Raw genomic sequence first — 11,112 nt, forward strand, 5'->3', positions numbered from 1 at the left:
AGAAGAAGCTGCTCATTCTCTCTCGTCAGTCCTGTTGTCTGTGTGCATTTGATCCAAGGACACCGTCACATCACTCACAGTTCAAATCTAAAAAACATCAGTGTGACATGAAAACCAGTCTAACCAGTCAGTGTCACAGAAATCATCACACATCAGATGACGTAGTTCTACTATCTCCACTAGATGGTGCAAATGGACTATCTAATGCCCTAAAGATCAGTTTAGCAAAAACGGAAGTAATGGGGGAGCAGCCGTTTGCTTGATTAATACAGGCCCTGAGGTGTCAAAATTATACTTAAATACAGGAGTAATACAAAGATTTAAATTATGCAATTTGACTGTTTACTGCTACTACCACCACTACTACCACCAATACTAGGAATAAATGTACATTTATTCCTAGTATTACTATTACATTGATTACTGATTGAGTGATTGATTGATTGGAGTGTTCTGCACCTTTTCTGGTGCCCAGAACATATGGGCTTACAAGCAATAAACAGCAACAATAACCAAAAAATGATAAGATGTGCATACAACTAAAGCTACTACTACTACTACTACTACTACTACTACTACTACTACTACTAATAATAATAATAATAATAATAATAATAATGGCACCTTTTACTGTTGTGTATATCACTGTTCAGTTTAATCCATACATCATGTAAGTCACTGTCTTATAAAAGTGTCTGAGAATAAAATGAGCCTCAGTCAAGTTGATCAAAGTTGTGTGACCAGTTCTGACACTCCCTGCATTTTTCACTACTGATGGGAGATTAAAATGAAACTGATGTTGGTTTTACCTACTAATCACTAACAGTGATACATGTAAATCACTCTGAAATAATTGTACTTTAACTTAGACAGAAAACTGAAGAATATCTGTCAATGCACATATTAAATAGATATTTTTGAAACAGCCAATCAGCATCAAGAAACATTCGAGATGTACAGTTAAACAGTGATCCAACACAATGTGATCAAAGTGATCACGTTCATCAGACATTTACAGATTTCTCTGGTAGGATTCTCACCTGCTGAACTCACTTCAAGTCGACTTACAGACACTTGCCACCTTCATGCATAGAGGACACATTGAAAGAGAAGAAGCTGCTCATTCTCTCTCGTCAGTCCTGTTGTCTGTGTGCATTTGATCCAAGGACACCGTCACATCACTCACAGTTCAAATCTAAAAAACATCAGTGTGACATGAAAACCAGTCTAACCAGTCAGTGTCACAGAAATCATCACAGATCAAATGATGTAGTTCTACTATCTCCACTAGATGGTGCAAATGGACTATCTAATAACCTAAAGATCAGTTCAGCAGAAACAGAAGTAATGGAGGAGCAGCCGTTTGCTTGATTAATACAGGCCCTGAGGTGTCAAAATTATACTTAAATACAGGAGTAATACAAAGATTTGAATTATGCAATTTGACTGTTTACTGCTACTACCACTACTACTACCACCAATACTAGTAATAAATGTACATTTATTCCTAGTATTACTATTACATTGATTACTGATTGAGTGATTGATTGATTGGAGTGTTCTGCACCTTTTCTGGTGCCCAGAACATATGGGCTTACAAGCAATAAACAGCAACAATAACCAAAAAATGATAAGATGTGCATACAACTAAAGCTACTACTACTACTACTACTACTACTACTACTAATAATAATAATCATTTTACTGTTGTGTATATCACTGTTCAGTTTAATCCATACATCATGTAAATCACTTTCTTATAAAAGTGTCTGAGAATAAAATGAACCTCAGTCAAGTTGATCAAAGTTGTCTGACCAGTTCTGACACTCCCTGCATTTTTCACTACTGATGGGAGATTAAAATCAAACTGATGTCTACTATCTCCACTAAGTGGTGCAAAGTGACCATCTAATAATCTAAAGATCAGTTCAGCAGAAACAGAAGTAATAGAGGAACAGCTGTTTACTTGATTAATACAGGCCCTGGGGTGTCATACAGGAGTAAATACAGGAGTAGTACAAAGATTTAAATTATGCAGTTTGACTGTTTACTGATACTACTATTACTACCACCAATACTAGTAATAAATGTACATTTATTACTAGTACATTGATTATTGATTGAGTGATTGATTGATTGGAGTGTTCTGCACCTTTTCTGGTGCCTAGACCAAGATTCAAGATTCAAGATCATTTTCTTGTATATTTGCATACACAAAAAATCGAAATGCTGTTCCTCTTAGCCCACAGCAGTGCAACAACAACAGAAAGGATAAAGAGATATTGTATATCAAAAAATTCCCTTATAAGAACATATACATTCCAAGAGAAAAAACAAAAAACAAAGAACAAGCAGTTAGCAGCACAGTACATTGAAGTGCATTTAGAGAGAAAAGTACATGTCTCAGTTAAATGCAGACAGCTTTTGCATGTCAACAAGTGACCAACACTAATGGGGAGTTATATAATCTATTTTGCTGTCCAGAGAACATTAGGCAACATGATTGTTGGATCAAATGGTTTGTATGGGTTAACACTTAACCTAGCTTGCACTCCCCTGCGGCTGCCCTGCCTCCACATCCTGTTGCACCACTTTAGATGTTCCCTCTCCAGTGCAGCAAGGCCATGGTCTCCTTTGGGTCCACTGGGTGTAGCAGACCAAGAGTTCTAAGCTGATTTAGCTTCCAGCCAGTATTTGTCGTAGCAAAAGTTTTTGTCACGAATGTCCAAAAGAAACTGACAGTCATGGACATATTTCTCTTGCACTCCATATGATGACACTGACATTGATGTAGACATGGATAAAGACACTTCAAAGTCAGAACTAGGTGAGGCTGCTGCAAACGTCGGTTGCGCCACCATCACACCAGTTCATGGAGAGAGAGAGAAAATACCACCAACAAGGACCCCTTGATTTCTCTTCTTGATTTCACACAATAACTCTTCTGTTAGCTTCCTCAGTGCAGCTTCTCCTTTGGAATGTTGATAACAGAGGCAGGTAACAGTTAGCAGATGACAGCTAGCTTTCTCTTCTGTTCTTGCTGATTTATGCTGTTACCTCTTCTTTAGAGTCTTTTCTGAAGATTATTTGAAGGTTATTTTGCAAAATGTCCCACTTTTTAGGTCCAAGTTTGAGATGTACTCAGGAGCCAATCTCTTGTGCAACCACTCTCTCTCATAGCCCCATAGGGGAGAACGGGGTAACACGAGCCACTTTTTACATTTGATGATTTTACTGCAAAATAAAAGTGTATTTGTTTCAAATAATAGTTACTATATATACCTCAGGTTGTTGTGTACCCATGGAAATTAAAACAAATTACTTTATTATTACGGTTTTAGAACAGTGACCCATCAAAAAAAGTTAGTCCGATGGCCCAACTTGCCCCAAGGTAGGGGTAAAATGAACATGTGGATGGGGTAAATTGAGCACTCTAGAGGTAATTAATGCTACCATTAAATACTGATATGAAAATGTCACAAAATCAAATAATTTGAGATAATTTTGAACTTTATTAATGCCACAAATTAAACAAAAGCAAAAACTCATATTTTTAATTAAAATCATGTGTTTGTGTCCTGTTTTCCACCTTGTGACATAAACATTTTCAGTAAATATTACACTGTGAGCTTTGTGTGTTAGCTACAGAAATAATTTGTGTGTAAATGTGTTTCGTGTATACAGACAGGTGACAAATTAAAGGAAAAACCGGTACAGATCTGAATGCTTGACCCCTACAGTGAGGGGATCTGGTGGCTCTGTTGGCTCTGTTATGCTTTGGGGGGCATTTTGCTGACATGGTTTGGGTCCACTTCTCCCCTTAGAGGGAAGCATCACTGCAAATCAATACAAAGTTGTTCTGAGTGATCACCTTTATCTTATGATGAAACATTTCTATCCTGAAGGGAGTGGTCTCTTCCAGGATGACAGTGACAGTTCCATAAGGAACGAGTGGTCACTGAATGGTTTGATGAGTATGAAAATGATGTGAATCATATGCTATGACCTTCACAGTCACCAGATCTCAACCCAACTGAACATCTATGGGAGATTTAAGACTGACGTGTTAGACAGCGCTCTCCATCACCATCATCAAAACACTAAATGAGGGAATATATTTTTGAAGAATGGTGCTCATCCCTCCTGAAGAGTTCAGAGACTGTAGAATCAATGTCAAGGCACACTGAAGCTATTCTGTTGGCACGTGGTGACCCAACACCTCACTAAGACACTTAATGTTGGTTTTTCCTTTAATTTGTCACCTGTCTGTATGTACAGTATGTTTGTGTGTGGCTTAAACTTAACATTAATCAGCAATTAGGTATTTATTCATCAACATTGTAACACTTGTAACAGTGATCAAACATTAACATGAACAGTGTCTCTAGTCTCTAGAATATCAGAAAATAGTTTTGGGGGGTAAATTGAGCCACTGACTCAACATGCCCCAACATCACTGGCACGTTTTACCCCACAACCTCCATTTTGACAAAACTGTTTCACACAGTGGCTCAGATCCACAATTATGCTAAGTTTATGACCTTATTTTGTAGCTAACAACATAAACTAACATGTAATAATGTCTAAAACATATCTATTTTAATTAAGATATAAGACTGATAACTTTAGTAACATGATGAATTCACTTTGCATGACAAAAATGATTTTTTTACTCTGTTTTGCTCACCACTCTCTCCATGTGCTTGAGTTGAAGATGGATTAAGTAATGTGAACTATACTTTTTTGGTCAGATGATTACTTTTGTGTATGGTTACCTAGATAAAGGGGATGGCTCATTTTACCCACTGGCTCGCTTTACCTCGTTCTCCCCATTAGACGTACAAGCATTGTACAAAATTATATGATGTACATACAACTAGCTGCTATTACCACTACTACTACTACTACTACTTATTATTATTATTCTTATTATTATTCTTATTATTATTATTACTTTTATTATTAAAGCTGCAAGCAGTGATGAACAGGCCCTTGTGTGCATTGGAGGGAGCGGCAGCCATGGAATTGCTACTGGAGGTCTATTGACATGGCTATGAATTTTCAGGATCATCAGACATTGTGTGAATGAGTAAATTATTATTTCATGTGTGCAGTACGTGGTGCTGCAGATGATTTATTAGAAATTGTGTTTACATTTGATGAACTATGTGTCATTTAGACTTCATTTCCTGTTGCCCATAGACAATACTATATAAGAGCAATATTAATGCAGCAATACATTTACCAGAGGGAAACTGGCATGGATATACATTTTCATGAATATTGGACATTGCATGCAGGAAATAACTATCACTTCTTGTGTCCACTATGTGGCGCTAGAGAACTTCCACTAATTACATGTCATGTTGCTGTATATCATGTGTAGACCACACCATGTAAATTTCATGTACATAAGATGATGTTTGTCATCTAAGGCTGACTTCCTGTTGTCAGTAGGTGGTGCTATGACCATGAGTCAATATTGACATGTAGATGTGTTCAGGCCTGGACTCTTATCAAACATGAGAAATTTGGGTCAGATTGGACAGTCAAGTTACAACAACTTCCTGTTTAAAGCCCCAGACATGTTTTGGGCAAAATTGTCCAGCACACCGTGGCAAGGATGTTCCATGAAAACTAAAAAGATTTGCAACTCAGCATCGCAAAGGACTTTAGATGAAGTCACTCGGGTTAAATCTCTTAGAGTTCATTAAAATACAATACCCGTCAATGGCTTCACTTTGCGTAAAAAAATGCAAAATAGATTCAGAATGACTGACTTCCTGTTGGACTTAGGGTATGGCTCCAAGAGGCTTTTTTTTAAAGTCTGGAGAAGGTACATCTGCCTACCAAATTTCATAAATCTACATCAAATTTAAAGGTGGGGGCTTGGACTTTGAAATTTTCTAGGGGGCACCCTCGAGCCATTTTGCCACACCCATGCCCTAGACCCATATCCGATATCAAGTTACACTGCTTCTCAGAATCCAAAATGGCTGACTTCTTGTCTGGCAAAAAAATCCCCAAAAATATGTTTCATGACCAGAATGATGAAAGCAAGTAACCCAATGAATTTCATGAACATCCAAGCAACTTTATCTCAACATAACCTTGTGTTTGGGGGCACTGTGGAGCCCGCTGGTCACCCCTGAGCCCACTCACTACAGAACTTTGCAATTTTCTGACATGTGTGCCAATTTTTGTGAGTTTTCAAGCATTCCAAGGCCCTCAAAAATGCAAATAATAATAATTTAAGCTGCAAGTAGCAATGATTAGGTCCTTGCGCCTTTGCACATGTTGGGGTGTGCCACAGTTAAACTACTTAAACTATGCCACAGTCGAAATGCTGTTCTTGCAGAGCAACACGATACAGCAATACATTTACCAGAGGGCACCTGACATGGATATACATTTTCATGACTATTGGCTCTTGTCAATCAGATGTATTTATCTTTTTAATATTCATTCCAGAATTGAATTTAAAATCCTTCTCCTCACCTACAAAGCTCTTAATGGTCAGGCACCATCATATCTTAAAGAGCTTATAGTACCCTATTACCCCACTAGAACACACTCCCAGAGCATAGGCTTACTTGTGGTTCCTACAGTCTTCAAAAGTAAAATGGGAGGCAGAGCCTTCAGCTATCAGGCTCCTCTCCTGTGGAAGTGCTTGCTCATGGGGGAATTGTTGGGTTTCTGTAAATTAAAGAGAACAGTCTAGACCTGCTCTATGTGAGAAGTGCCCTGAGATGACTCTTGTTGTTGGTGCTATATAAATAAAATTGAATTGAATTGAATTGTTCCATGTTTTTTTTCTTTTTTAAAAATGTTTTATTTAGTCTTTTTTTTTTTTTTTTTTACAATGTACTGATTGAATGTCACATGGATACCAGTATAACACATCCTTTGGTTTAATAAATATTTATCTGAGCAACAACTTGTCTGTATACGAACCAAACTGCTCAATAGAAATAGATAAATATGTACCTGTGCATAAACAGGTTGGTGGGTTGCACATACTTTTCTATTTCTCAGGTGTATTATAGCTGTTCTGGAACGATGTTCCAGCATCACTGAATGTTGATGATAATCCAACAGAAATACAATTTTGAATTTTTGGTTTTTAGTTATATATTTATATTTTAGTCCATGCATGAGCCAGAAAGGTTTTTGACACCTTTTTTGCCATAAAAAAACATAATCTACTCTTAAATGATGTGCCCCCACAGCTTTTTTTTCAAAACTTTATACAGACAAGTAGCATATCAAGCTTCAGTTCAGACTTTAAGTAATTATAAAACAGATCAATTGGAAGAGAAGAGAAAAAAACAAGAAACAGAATAAATCAAAAACAAAAACAAACAAAAAAACAAAGCAATTTTGGTCAGCTATGATGAAAAAAGAAGAAATTTTGTGTGGTTACATGGCAAATTGTATAAAAGTAAATATATGTGTATCCACAGCTTTGAAGCAGGATTGATTGTGCTCATCTTGGTCAATACTTGTAGGTCTTTAGCTGCTTCAATAATTATGTGCCAGATGTACAGTCTGTGTTCTCACAACACCTGCCAGTAACTGTGAAAAAAACCAGAATGCAACCTGACAAGTGTCACCTGTTGATTCACCACACCAATGCAGCAGTTTGTGTGTAAACTTGACAATAATATTCTTTTGTTTAGTAACTGCATCATAAACTAATTCATATTAATGATGTCAGGAGGTGTTTGCTTGTAAATATGAGCTTTACTTCCTCAGTCAGCTTATTGTATTTCCATTTTGCACCCAGCAAGAAAACTTTAGCAACCTCACCTTTATTCCAAAGAAGTAATTTTACTACTTTTTTGATACTATAACTAATTGTCAAGATGGTTGATAGAGAAGTTGCACTAGAAGCTTTGAGTACACTCTGCAATGCCAATGTAACAACAAAAAACAAGCATCACAAGTTGATGTTTGCAGAGATGACTTTTATGGAGGAGCACCACAATAGCAGCAGCTGTTCATCAAGCATTTCATCCCTACAATCTTGGATGCAGATGAAACCAAGTAATTACTAGAGATGGGATTTTTGTTAACATCTATACTGTGACAGTATCTCTGAAAATGGTACACACCAGGGTTTTAAGCTAATTTTACTCAACAGTCATGAGAGTATACATGTCCTATTTGCAGAATGTGCTTTGAACACACAAAATGACTACAGACCACCAATGTGCTTTAAAAATGCATTTCCTCTCTTTACATGACAGCCAGGTGTCAAGATCCAACTTTGCCCTCATGCAAAGCGTTCTGCAAGGAGGTGAACTAGCAGGAGGCGCTACTTTTGATAAACCAACAGGAAAGAATCACTTCATTGACGAGGATGAATTCTTTGACCCTCAATTCAACTGTGATTACACCTCGCTGAAGACACCAAGACTTATCACCGAGGAGAGGAGGTGTATGAACGCCCATGTGGTTGGTACCATTTTGCCCTCAAGGTAAATATGCCTTTGTTTTGATTTAACTTTAAATCAGCATCAAGCTGTAAATCTTAAGTGTAGCATTTAGGCTTTAAAGGATCAAACTGGCAATTTTCTCAGCATTTTGTCAGCAAATCTCATGTGCAGAGCCAAACCAACAATGAAGTGATCTGCTGTATTAAATCTGCAGTGTAGAACTTTTACATTCAAATGAATGTCCGTGACATTCAAGACTTTGCCAAACAAGTTCTAGTGGAGTCCCAGAATAAAAATATAGAATTGGAAATGAGCATAATAGGTCCCCTTTAACGTCATTGCTTCATCCTTGAAAAGACCAACCAAAACTCTGATGTCATATGTAAATATCTTGTCACAGGTCCTGGATAAGTATGATGGAAATGCCTGGCTGGGAACCCGATACCGCAGCACCCAGTCAGCGCCGGGGAAGTGGCCTGTGTCCTACCATAGGACATCAAAGAAAGGTGCTGAAGGCATTATCAAAGGATTCTACAAGGTTTGTCATCATTTTCGGTGTTAAAGCAGTAGGATGTAACACATTCACGTTCCCCTGTAACTGCCTGAGTTACACATTAAATTTCAACATAATTATGGTATGACACACACAATCTATTTATTGTTCTTGATATATGTGCTAGGGTTTTGAGACAGCTACCTCTGTTATTGGGTCTCCTTTTTTAGCATTTATAAGCAGTATATAAATATCTTATAATTATATATTATATTATAGCCCACTATAATGTAGTTATAAGCAGACATATATAACAATTTTAAATGTTTATCAATGTGCAGTATTTGTAAGCAATCATAACTTCTCCCATGAAGACATATTTTATATCATTACAACTGTGTTTTACTATATTGTTATTCACTATCTGTTTACACAGCAACCCATAGGATGAGTTATAGTTGTCAACAAAAAAATTAATAAATACTTAAACTTGTTGACAATTACATATTAGTGTTATAAACCACTTATTAAGTGTTTATATACAGCTTACAAATGTTGAATAGAGGGATTCAAAGTAAAACCTTACCTTTAGATTTAACTTAGGAAACTCATTACACTTATTTCTGCTAACAGTAGTGGTATCACTGTAGTGTTAAAAATAATATTTGTTCGTTCAAAGCTGATAAATTCTCATTTTTGAATTCAACAGCCAGGCCCACGTCAGAAGTATGGCAGAGGGATTTACTCGACCCTGTACATCTCTGAGGCGATCCACTACGCCAAAACATTCACTTCCAAAAAGGATGGCAAGAAGTACAAAGTGATTCTACAGAATCGAATCAACTCCAACTACAGACAGAAACACAACAACAACAAGTACTGGCTGGTTCCCATCCCAGCAGGAAAATCATCTAGAGACGAACAGGAGATGGTAGAAAGAGCCATCCGTCCTTATGGTCTCCTGATAAAAGAGGTCTAACAGAGCAAAAGAGGTCACAAGATAACCAAAAGAATTGACAACTTATTTTCCTGAGCTGTATTTTGAAAAGCTACCAGATGACTTGTCTTTGCAGCATAAAGTAGTCCATGCAAAATACACTGTTATCAAAATGTATTTGCATAAATGGGAAAATAATACCTTAGCTGTATATACCATGTATCTTGAATGGAAGAATGAAATAAACAAACTTTGCTTCTGCTCCTCTGAAAATTTCTTCTCTTATTATTACATTTTTGAAATAAGCCATTAAAGGAAGTTGTGAACAATGTCTCTCCATACCTCTTTGGTACGGCCATCTGTCCTGACACACTCCTGGTGAAACGTCTGTAACAGCACAAGAATGTTCAAGAAAAACTGAAATTACTCCATTTTTATCACTTTATTCAGCCCCAGTGGCTTCAACATAGCTCAGTGCCAATATTTGTTGTCTGTTAATGAATGCAAAGCAATCAAAATACAAACATATAAACACATACACAGACATAGAATATACACAAAACAGTATAGCATAGAGAGTCGCATATTGCTGTTTTTCCTTTTTCTTTAATGTTTCCAGCTGACACATTTTAAAAAGAGAGCCGTGAAAAGAGGCCTTAATATGCATTTAATAATAATAAAAATATGCACTTGGCTGCTTGAGTTCATACGTTATAAAAAAGACATTTAAATGCAATTAAAAAGAGTTGATTATAAAAAATAAGCTAAAATAGCATAAGACAGATAATGCAGGAGAATAAAAGTTACAGTGCAGTACAAATTTGATTTTATCAAAGGCAGCAGCAAACAGAAAAGACTTCAGCCTTGATTTAAAAGAACTGGGAGTTTGTTCCAGATATGTAACTGAACGCTGCCTCTCCATGTTTCGTTTTGACTCTGGGGACAGAACGCAGACCTGTCCCAGACCACCTGAGAGGTCTGGTTGGTTCATAACGTAGCAGAAGATCAGATATTTTGGCCCTAAACCACTCAGTGCTTTATAAAACAACAGTGGTATTTTGGCTCAGACTATTGAGGTTTATTCATTGTGCAACTGGCAGCCCAGGATCCATAAACAGGCAGGTGTCCTCAAGGCCAACACTCTCACAAGGTGGCTTGAAGTTTTTCTAAACTTTTTGCTATCACATGTAGATTTTATTAAGGGGAGTTATAGTGGGAATCAGCAGCATGTTTTCAAGGTAATG

Source organism: Thunnus albacares, chromosome 7 (assembly GCF_914725855.1).
Source record: "Thunnus albacares chromosome 7, fThuAlb1.1, whole genome shotgun sequence".
NCBI classification, from domain to species: Eukaryota; Metazoa; Chordata; class Actinopteri; order Scombriformes; family Scombridae; genus Thunnus; species Thunnus albacares.